Genomic DNA, 9,885 nt, shown 5'->3' on the forward strand with positions numbered 1-9,885 from the left:
GCAGAGGAGGAGGAAGAGGTCAGAGAAGGTACAGAAGGAAATCTCTTCCCACTCCCTCTGCCGTGAGTGGCAGTAGTTGGCTGAGGAGCAGGTTGGAGAGCTGGAGCTGGTACTACCAGAACTCCTTAACTGGAGATGAAAGCCACTGTTGTATTTGCTTGCAGGAGTGAACAAACCATGGGCCAGTCTGTGAACCCTAGCCTCTAAAAATGCTCTGCTAAACTGGAAATACTGGGTTGTGCTGCTCCTAGGACATACATCAATGCTCAGCAATACCCCGTGCCACCCCATGGCCGTGACAAGGAGTAGAAGGGAATTTAAATTTGCATAGTTGGGAGTCTCTGGTATTTGAAATGTTCATTTATATCCTCGTAGTTGATTGTGGTATTTTATACTGTTTATCTTTTAGATCTTTATAATATTCAGCTGCATTATAAAGCAACATCCCCTTGGGACCTGGACTGCTACTAAGAAAACAGCATCAATAGGGCCACAAAAATGATCAGGGGGATGGAACACCTCTCCTATGAAGAAAGGCTGAGAGAGTTGGGGTTGTTCAGCCTAGAGAAGAGAAGGCTCCGGGGAGACCTTATTGCAGCCTGTCAGTACTTAAAGGGGGCTTATAAAAAAGGTGGCGGCAAACTTTTTAGCAGGGCCTGTTGTGACAGGACAAGGGGGAATGGCTTTAAATTAAAGGAGGATAGATTTAGACTAGATATAAGGAAGAAATTTTTTACGCTGAGGGTGGTGAAGCACTGGCACAGGTTGCCCAGAGAGGTGGTGGATGCCCCATCCCTGGAAACATTCAAGGTCAGGTTGGATGGGGCTCTGAGCAGCCTGATCTAGTGGAAGATGTCCCTGCCCACGGCAGGGGGGTTGGACTAGATGACCTTTAGAGGTCCCTTCCAACCCAAACTATTCTATGATTCTGTGATAAAAGTGACCAGAGACACCTGCATGCCATTTTCACAACATCCTGTGCAATCATAACTTGGAAAGGAAGGTTTCTCTGACCTGGCAAAAATCCAGTGTTACCTACAGGAAAAAAAATAGTGCTTTTTCTGATCAGAAAACAAGGAAATCAAAATCACTGGTCAGGCATGAAATGTGAAAAGTATCAGTACAAAGTAAATGCAATGACTCATCAGAGACTGGAAAGCAATGTAAGCTGAGATACACAAAAACAAAGAGGAAGGCAGGAGCTGGGCTTTTTTAGCATTTTAACATTACCTGCTGAAATTTCCACACTAACGAATATTGCTGATCTTATCAGATGGAAATTTGGAGGAAGTATGTACACTAATAATTAAGACTGTAATCAAGTCTGAAAATAATGAAAGTGATTAAATAAAAGCCACTGCTAGGGAAATTTGCAAACTGTAAATCATTAATATCCTTTTACCAGTTTCAGGTAGTATCAAACATACTGGAATCTGAGTGAAAACAAACGGGATTTCCCATTTGCTTTATGATGTATCAGAGCACCTCCAAATGCGTGCTTGTTTAATTACTGCATGATCCCTTTACACAGAGAAAATACTAGGATGACATTGGTATTATCCAATAGTGGGCATTGGAAACTATCTTACAGAAACAGAAATGTCCTGACACAATGTCAGATCCGAGTCCAGCATTCTGCCTCATATAGCAACACCTACAAAACATTTCTGGAAAAGATGCAAAAAAAGTACAATGTGGATTGACTAATTTTTAATTGTTCCATCTTTATGCTAAAAGGAAAACAGAACAAAAACAGCTGGCTAGAAAAAGTAACACTTAACTAGTAAATACTGGTGTAATAAATATTCTTTCTGGAAATAGGTTATAGAGCACATAAGAAGGAAAAATGCAATTTGAAAGGAAGTGCTTGAATCATTACAATCAGGGAGTTAGAGATAATTCATCTGCAGTAGAGCTATTTCATCTGCATCCTGAAAATCTGTGGCTAAAGTTTTGGTGTCAAACTGAGTATGTGGCATTCAGATGACAAAACAGATTCCTCCTTCTACCCTATCTTCCCTTTTCTCCCAACAAAGCAAAACAATGTCACCCATCCGCATCAACCACTTCTCTTTACCTTCATGTGACTGACCCTAGTGCTCACAGTCTCATAACCTCCTCCGGTGCCACCGTCTGTAAACCCACATCCTTCCCCTGCTTTGCTTTCCTGTCTCTTCTGGAAGCTTCCTGCACCCCTTCCCACCAGCGGTTTCTCTTTGCTGTCCCCCAACCTGCCCTGTGCGACCTGCTGCTCGCATTGTGATCAGCCCTGAGTAGCCGCAGGTACTTCTGCAGTGCCCCACAGGCTGCCTCAGGGCATGTGGACCCGGCAAGGCCAGCGTGGTGGAACTGGCAGTGTGAGTGTCCAGGCCCAGCTGGGACTGTGCTGCTGCCTGTTGTCTCACGTAGCTTAGTCTTCACAGCCACGTGCTGACAGCCTCCTATATTCCTCCAGTAGCTTCCACCAGCCAGCCATATATAGCTAAATCTGTAGAAACTCAGGACTGAACAGATGTCTTTTTGATAGAGCAAGAAACCCCAGGCAGAGCCCCGGTTACCCGTTGTCTTCCCAGAGGTCTGCCTCCGCACAGCTGAGTACTCATCTCCATCTGGCAAGAGGACCCACCTAAGCGGGACTCTGCTATGTGTCTGTTGCAAGGGCCCCAGTAGCATCATGGATTTCAGCCTGCAGATTCTGTTCCAGCAGCAGTCCACATGATGAAGTAACAGCTGGCCAGCTGCTGCCTATGCAGATCCCCAACTGCTTGCAGGCGGGTTCAGACACGTTTAAGAAGGCCTGAGATGAACCTTTTCACATGTGTGTGCTCTGATGGGTCCAGCTGATGCAAATGATGTCATCATTAAAGTTTTGAATCATTAATTCATTCCATCAGTTGGTATGAATCAGGTACAATTAGGTGCCTGCACAGACTGGGACAGACCTATGACATATGACAACACCGCCAAGGAGGTGTGTATGCCTCCCAGCCTCCTTTTAAACACAACACTAAGCAGTTTCTGCACAAGTCAAACCATGCATACAAAAAGTTTGTGAGCAATACTAAACGTAACAAATCTGTTCTCCCCAGAGACTCTTAACAAGTGACCCTAAGGACCAACAGTATTCATACGAATATGACTACACCACATATGAATAAGACTACATCACATACGAATAACATCATATATGGTGACAAGAACCATGAGTGAACAGTAAAATTATGCACCAGACTATCAATCAACTAGAAAACTGCACATTGAGGTAAAAGGAAAACGGGGCAAAAATGATGCTAGAATATTTGAGAATATTCCTCCTGTTCCAGTTTTGCCAGGCTTTGCTTGTGGGACCCAAGCTGGTATTGCCATTTCACCTGTAAAGTAATCCAGGCTGTGCAGCAGGTCACAAAAATTCAACTTTAACACAGTTGGAGATGTTAATTTTTCTTGCAAGAGGAGATACTCATCTCTGCTTTCTAGTTTGACCATAACTCTCAGGTGCTGAAGAAGATGAAAGGAACTGAGCTGAAAAGAGCAAGAGTACGAAAGCAAGGCTAGTCCTCTTTCCTCAGCACTGTGCTGTTATCGGCTGGTCACATCCACAAAACCCTCACACAGAAAACAGGAGACTGTCACTGCAGAGTAGTCATTGACTTTAACTTCTTCCTACACATTGCAAGATAAAAGTAGCGCGTGATGAATCACCAACAACAGTCTTAAGGGCTGCATTCAAAGCAAAGGTTTGGCGGACAAAATGTGGGAATACTGCTGTCCAAAGGAGAGTGTGGCACAGGCACTGCCTTTCTCTCGAGAGGCCCAGCACCCTCCCCAGCTGACATTCTTCAGGCTCGGTCCTTGACCGTCTAGATGTCTGAGCGCACAAGTACACAAATCTCACCGGAGCAGGGCAGTGAAGTACCCACTTGAGCCTCAGGATGTTCCTCAACATGGGCCAAACTACTGGGGTTCTAGCTTCAGAAAAGAACCAGAGGAAAACCCTCAGCATGGTTGCTCTCAACTAGCTCCAAGCAGGAGCCTCCATAAGAAGTGTCACTTCCCACCTCTGTGGATGCTCAGTGTGCTTCCCCAGCACCCTGCCATGGAGAAGGACATGGAGCCCCCATGGCTCCGTAAGAGGCAAGGGCCAGCTCAGCCTCAGGGTACAGAGGAGTTGAGGTAAAGAGGGGGAGGAGAGGGTACCCTGGAAGGACTTCTGACACAAAAAAGGATTTGAGGGCATTCAAAAGGAAGAGAGTTTCTGTCAGTGCAACAAAGCGTTCTCTCTTTCCTCTGAGGCTGCGGTGGGCTGAACAGTACCTGGCGCATGGTGTTACGACAATTTATGGGCTCTCTGCTTCATCACACTCAGGCTGAGGTTAAACACCATTTTTCCAGGACCACTGCTCTGTAGCTGTGATAAGAAAAGTCCAATGACAGCCCAGGTGAGCACAAATGCACAAAGGAGTCAGATGACTAGGCCAGCTGCTGACCTCCAGTAGTAGTTTATCCACGCATCATCCAGTGTGTTTATCCACGCATAAACACACTGACTCCGCAGCATCTGTGGTTTTGCCTTCTTGTGCATAGCCCCGCAATCCACTACTTTTTATATCAGATCCACATATGCAGTAACCTTTCTTTTAGTAAAACCTCATCCTACTAACTGGAAGCACCTTCTGCTTAACAGCCACATAGTTAGCCATTACATTAAAATATCCTTGTATATGAGCTACTTTATGAGTCAGAAAGTAAATCTGAGCAGTTACTCATGAATGAGATCACACAATTATGATAGGTCCTGAAAACATCAGTTTAAATGTTCAGAAGAAGACAAGAAAGCACATCCGATACTGGGAATAACTAGAGAAGAAACAAAAAAGGTGGCAGATTGTGGTACTGTTTAAACCTCTGATTTGCTTGTGGCTTGAATTACATGGGTAGTTCTGGTTTCCTGACCTCAAAAAGGATACAGCAGAAGTGGAAAAAGATCAGAGAAAGGCAACAAGGGCATGGAAGCTTCATACACAGAACAGCAGGGCTTTGAGCAACCTGATCCAGAGGAAAGTATCCCTGACCATGGTGTGTGGGGGGGTGGAACTAGATCATGTTTAAGGTCCCTTCCGACCCAAACCATTCTATGATTCTATGATTCTTCAGCCAAGGGAAGAGATCATGGAAAGGGAGATGACAGACATTATTACAAGATGATGAGCAACACAGATGGCTAATGACTGTTGATTGTGTCCTCCAATACAAGAATAGAAGATATTAAAATAAGCTTGTGGGAACAAGGTTCAAAAAAATGGATGTGGGATGCAACAGAGAAGGTGCTTGGGCAAGGAGTTTTTATTTTTGTGCACATTGCCTCTTGTCCTACCAGCGGGCACTGCTGAGAAATGTCTGACTCCTTCTCCTTCACCCCCTCCCTTCAAGTATTTATACATGCTGATGAGATCCCCCCTGAGCCTTCTCTCCTCCAGGCTGAATAGTCCCAGCTCTCTCAGCCTCTCCTCATAGGAGATGTTCCAGTCCCTTAATCGTCTTTGTGGCCCTGCACTGGACTCACTCCAGTACATCTGTATCTTTCTTGTACTGGCAAGCCCAGTAAAGACTGCCCAGTAAACACTTACCAGTAAAGACTGAGGCACAGAAGGCATTGAGTACCTCGGTCTTTTCTGTGTCCTGTGGCACCAGGCCCCCGCTGCATTCAGCAGTGGGCCACATTTTCCCTGGTCTTCCTTGTGCTGTTTATGTACTTGTAGAAGCCTTTTCTGTTGCCCTTCACATCCCTCACCAGATTCAAGTCCAGGTCGGTCTTGGCTTTCCTAACCCTATCCCTGCAAGATCAAACAGCAGCTCTATCGTCCCGTTGGGTCACTTGCCCCTGCTTCCATCTCCTGTACACTTCCTTATTATGTCTGAGTTCAGTTAGAAGGTCTATGTCTGTTCCTCCATGTCACTCCTCCATCATCTCCTCTCCAGCGGCTCTCCTACCTGACCTTTACATCAGGCTCTTCTCTTCACAATTCCCCTGCATGAATTTCATTTCCATATTAGTGACCCATTCAAGTCCTCAAATATAAACTCCAGCGCCATCACATCTGTGTTCGTCACACAGCTTTGGTTCACTCTTTGTACTTCTGAAGAGTACTGTTTACCACCCTGGGGCTATGCCTGTCTTAGCAAGTAGTTCAGCACAGCAGAGGCAGATTTGTAAGGAGAAACCTGATGTTCAAGCTAAACGTTTCATTGAGTTTCATCTTGACCTAAGACTAGCTCAAGGCCAGCAGCATGGAATGAATACCCAACAGCAGCTGTAGCATGTCAGATAAACTCCTGGAGCAAGTCTCTGGCTATATTGGATCCAAAAAGAATCCATTTCACACCCAGAGACAGTTCCATGGTGTAAACTAATGAGTGCCAGCATGCTGAGATGGGCACTGAAATATCATCTAGCCCTGCTTTCGCTGATCTCTATTGTTGATTCTGTGCCCTTCTCATAATTTCATCCAACTCACTTGGCAGAGTCTTGACTTGTGTCACTGGTACATGCAATGAGTTTGCAACGGCACTGCTCATCTACCTTGTTAGCTAACAACATCATAGTTGATTTTCCTTAGGCAAAATTTCTCTGGCATTACTGCTTTGTGTTTTCCTTCCTTTGACTACAGAAACACAATTAAACCCAGGAAAAGTCAAGCTCATAAATCCAGAAAGAAAACACAATTTTTGTTCAATTATATTGTTTAGTATTTTTCCCCTCAATAAATACTTTCTCCCTTAACAGTCTTCCAATACACTGGATTTTAGATGCAACAGGCACACTTCCAATAAAATTCCCAGCAACCACTGACACCTAGAATGAGGGCACTGCTTATCACTAGCAGTTGAACCACTGTATTGCAGTTGATAAAACATTGCTGGAAGTAGGCATCTGAGCGGGACACACAGCACACAGACATCTCTGCAATGACGACGAGAAGGCTATTCCCAAAGCCTAATTTTTTTGTTCTTTCCCTCTACGCTTCCAACCAAATTGCAAAGCCATCCCTGTAGAGGAAAGGGCTAATCAAAGAAGGAAAACAGATGCTAATTCCATAATAGGCATCTCCTGGGCTGCACATCTCCCCGATGACACTGCCAGGGAAGGCGAGTCCCACTGGCACACGGCTTTGCTTGCCGTCTCAGGGAGATGGCTGGGAGTAGAGGGGCATCACCCCTCACCCCTGCGCTGGCACAACAATGCTGGGGCTGGACTGTTTGGCTTGGCAGGACTGGTTTTTAGCCAGAACAGTCTGATGGTCTGGCTAACTCTACCTGCAAGTCCTACTGCTTTTGTGAAAGAGGCAGTAAGGGCAACCTGGTCCCGACTGTCCTTTCACAGTTCTTCTAGTACAGTTAAAGCCCCTTCTAAAACTGTGTACTTGGGAGTAGTGCACCCTGAGGCAAAAAATTAAAAAAGCTCCTAAACTGTGAACAAATAACAAAATCCCATGTGTATGTCAGGTCTGTTGTGGGTCTTCATTCATACCTCCCAGTTCAGGGATCTTGCCCTCATCTGTTCGTGCTGCTCAAAGCTCTGTCACCACAAGTTTACGCCTTAGCATTTGCCCTGGCTTATCTCCTGGCTATGCTATTTTCTGCCTCTTCCATTCCTGCATGAGGCTTTTACTGTTCCTTTTTTTTTTTTCGTATGAATCAATCTGAACCAGCTTTTCTGCCAGTTTGCAGTTCTCTGCAAACCTTTTAGATTGACTGATGTTCAGAGAAACATTTCAGATGCTCCTGTCATACCTAGTGCCAGCTCTCAGTTTTAGAGTCCTAGGATTGCGGTAATTTCAGCTATTGCTTTTTCTTATTTTAAAGGTTGCTTTTTAGACCACTTGTTTGTAAAGAAATTCCTGACAGTGTCACCTGTAAGAAATAAATGGCAATTAATTTATTTTTAAATAATGTAGGCATCAAGCTATTCTCAAGAAACCTACAGTTTCTGAACAGTGGGAGATGATAAATCAAATTGGAAACTTATCTTTCTTTTCTTTCTTCATTGATGCTCAGCAAGTACTTTCCCCGTCCCCCCCTCCCCCCCTTCTTGAATTCTGTCCCTGTCTTTTCACTCAGAACCCTCTAATGGAATCCTTGCTAACACTCAGTTCATTTTCTTAGCTCTGTCAGCTCATTTATATACCTGTATTTTCAATATACTTTTTTTTAAAGACTATTCAAGATCCTGTACAGATAGCACATTTGACTGAAAACATCATATTTTATGACTACTTATGTAATTTTAATGTCTTTTTTTCTATTAATTAAACTAATAGTCCATCAAATAATGTACAGCCAATATTAAAGTTGACAAAAATTAAATGATGTTTTGAGTCTTTCACGTGGATTTTAGACAGGATACTTCGGTTTTCCTATCTTATCCTTTTGTCTGATATAATTCCAAGGGCCTTATTTCAATTTTTCTTTCTCAAACTATGTATCTACAGGTGACTGCATTCTGTCTCACCAGCGTCGTTCAGTACTGCCCATGAGCAGTACCTTCTGTTTCCCTTTTTTCTTTGCTTGTTACTTAGCGCTTCTAAGACATTGATCATCATGCACAATTTGAATACTGCTTATCCTGTTTTGCAAAATCATAAAAATTACCAGCATTAAAAGTTTGTGAGTAGATAACCTCAAGCAAGAAGGTAAAGAGAATTCCCCAAATCGCCAAGATCAGCTGGAGCTGGAGCCTGTACTACCACCTTTAGGCTGTACTACCACCCATCGGCTTAAAGTAGAATCAACAGAAGCAGCCGAGTGGACAAAGCCTCTACTCTGCGGCTGCAGCGCAGCCTGCCACAGGTGCCTCGCTCCTGCAAGGCTGTGCATCCCAGCAGTCGAAGACCCCTCATTCCTGGCGGATTTAGCTGCAGTGGCCAGAGGGATTACCAGCCCCCATTACGGTCCTCTGACCATAGCTGAATCTGACAGGGATTTTGGCTTTTCGAGGCAGGGCTTCTGTCTGCATATGGGATTTTCTTGGTAGCTGGTCCAAGGCTAGAATTTTTTTTCTACAAAAACTGAGGGAGTTTAAAAGTGCCATCACTGAAAAATCTTTTCCTTTTTTTTTTTTTTTCCCTAAGGGAACCTTAAAATATTTACCATTTTCAAATGTAAAGTTCTCTTCATAGATGTAGATTCAAGCTATCTTGCTCTTCTTTCTCATTCTGGAAGGTGTTTCACTCAGGATCACTCTCTACAGCTTAGTATTTGGAAACAGTTCCTGCGCAGGACAGAATCCAAATTAAGCTTGCTACTGATTTCTTAGTATTGCAGGTAAAACTACTTAACCTTGAAGGTTATTGTCAGCAGAAGTAATGAACTGCTGTGGGTTTTGATAATGTCAGTGTAATCCAGTGCATCTTTAAATCTTTAAACAGTTTATTACTTTATTTGGTCAGATAAATCATCAAATCTGTTTCTTTTCATGTCAGTAACGTGCATCCTTCTATAATTTCTTCAGGCTTTATAGCACCTGCAGTAGCATTGCTCAAGAGTGGAACAAAATGTGTAGGTCCAAAAATGATTAAATACAAATATCAATCTTTATGTCGCTACTTCAGGCATAGTTTATCATATAACTAAATATTTAGGTAAGACAGATCACATTGATTTTTGTCCAGGAGCTATGAAAAACGTGGACCTCTAACATTTAGTCCATCCTGCCTATCTTGTGAATGGAGCTTTTGTTATATAGAATCATAGAATCATAAGATAATAAAAACCGTCAACCCAACACCACCCACTCCGCCTGTTCCAATGTTTCACCACTCTTTCAGGACAGACATTCAGACATTCGTCCAATCTAAACCTCCCCTGGCGCAACTTGAGGCCATTTCC

This window comes from Aptenodytes forsteri, unplaced genomic scaffold, assembly GCF_000699145.1.
Source record: "Aptenodytes forsteri isolate BGI_AS27 unplaced genomic scaffold, ASM69914v1 Scaffold97, whole genome shotgun sequence".
NCBI lineage: Eukaryota > Metazoa > Chordata > Aves > Sphenisciformes > Spheniscidae > Aptenodytes > Aptenodytes forsteri.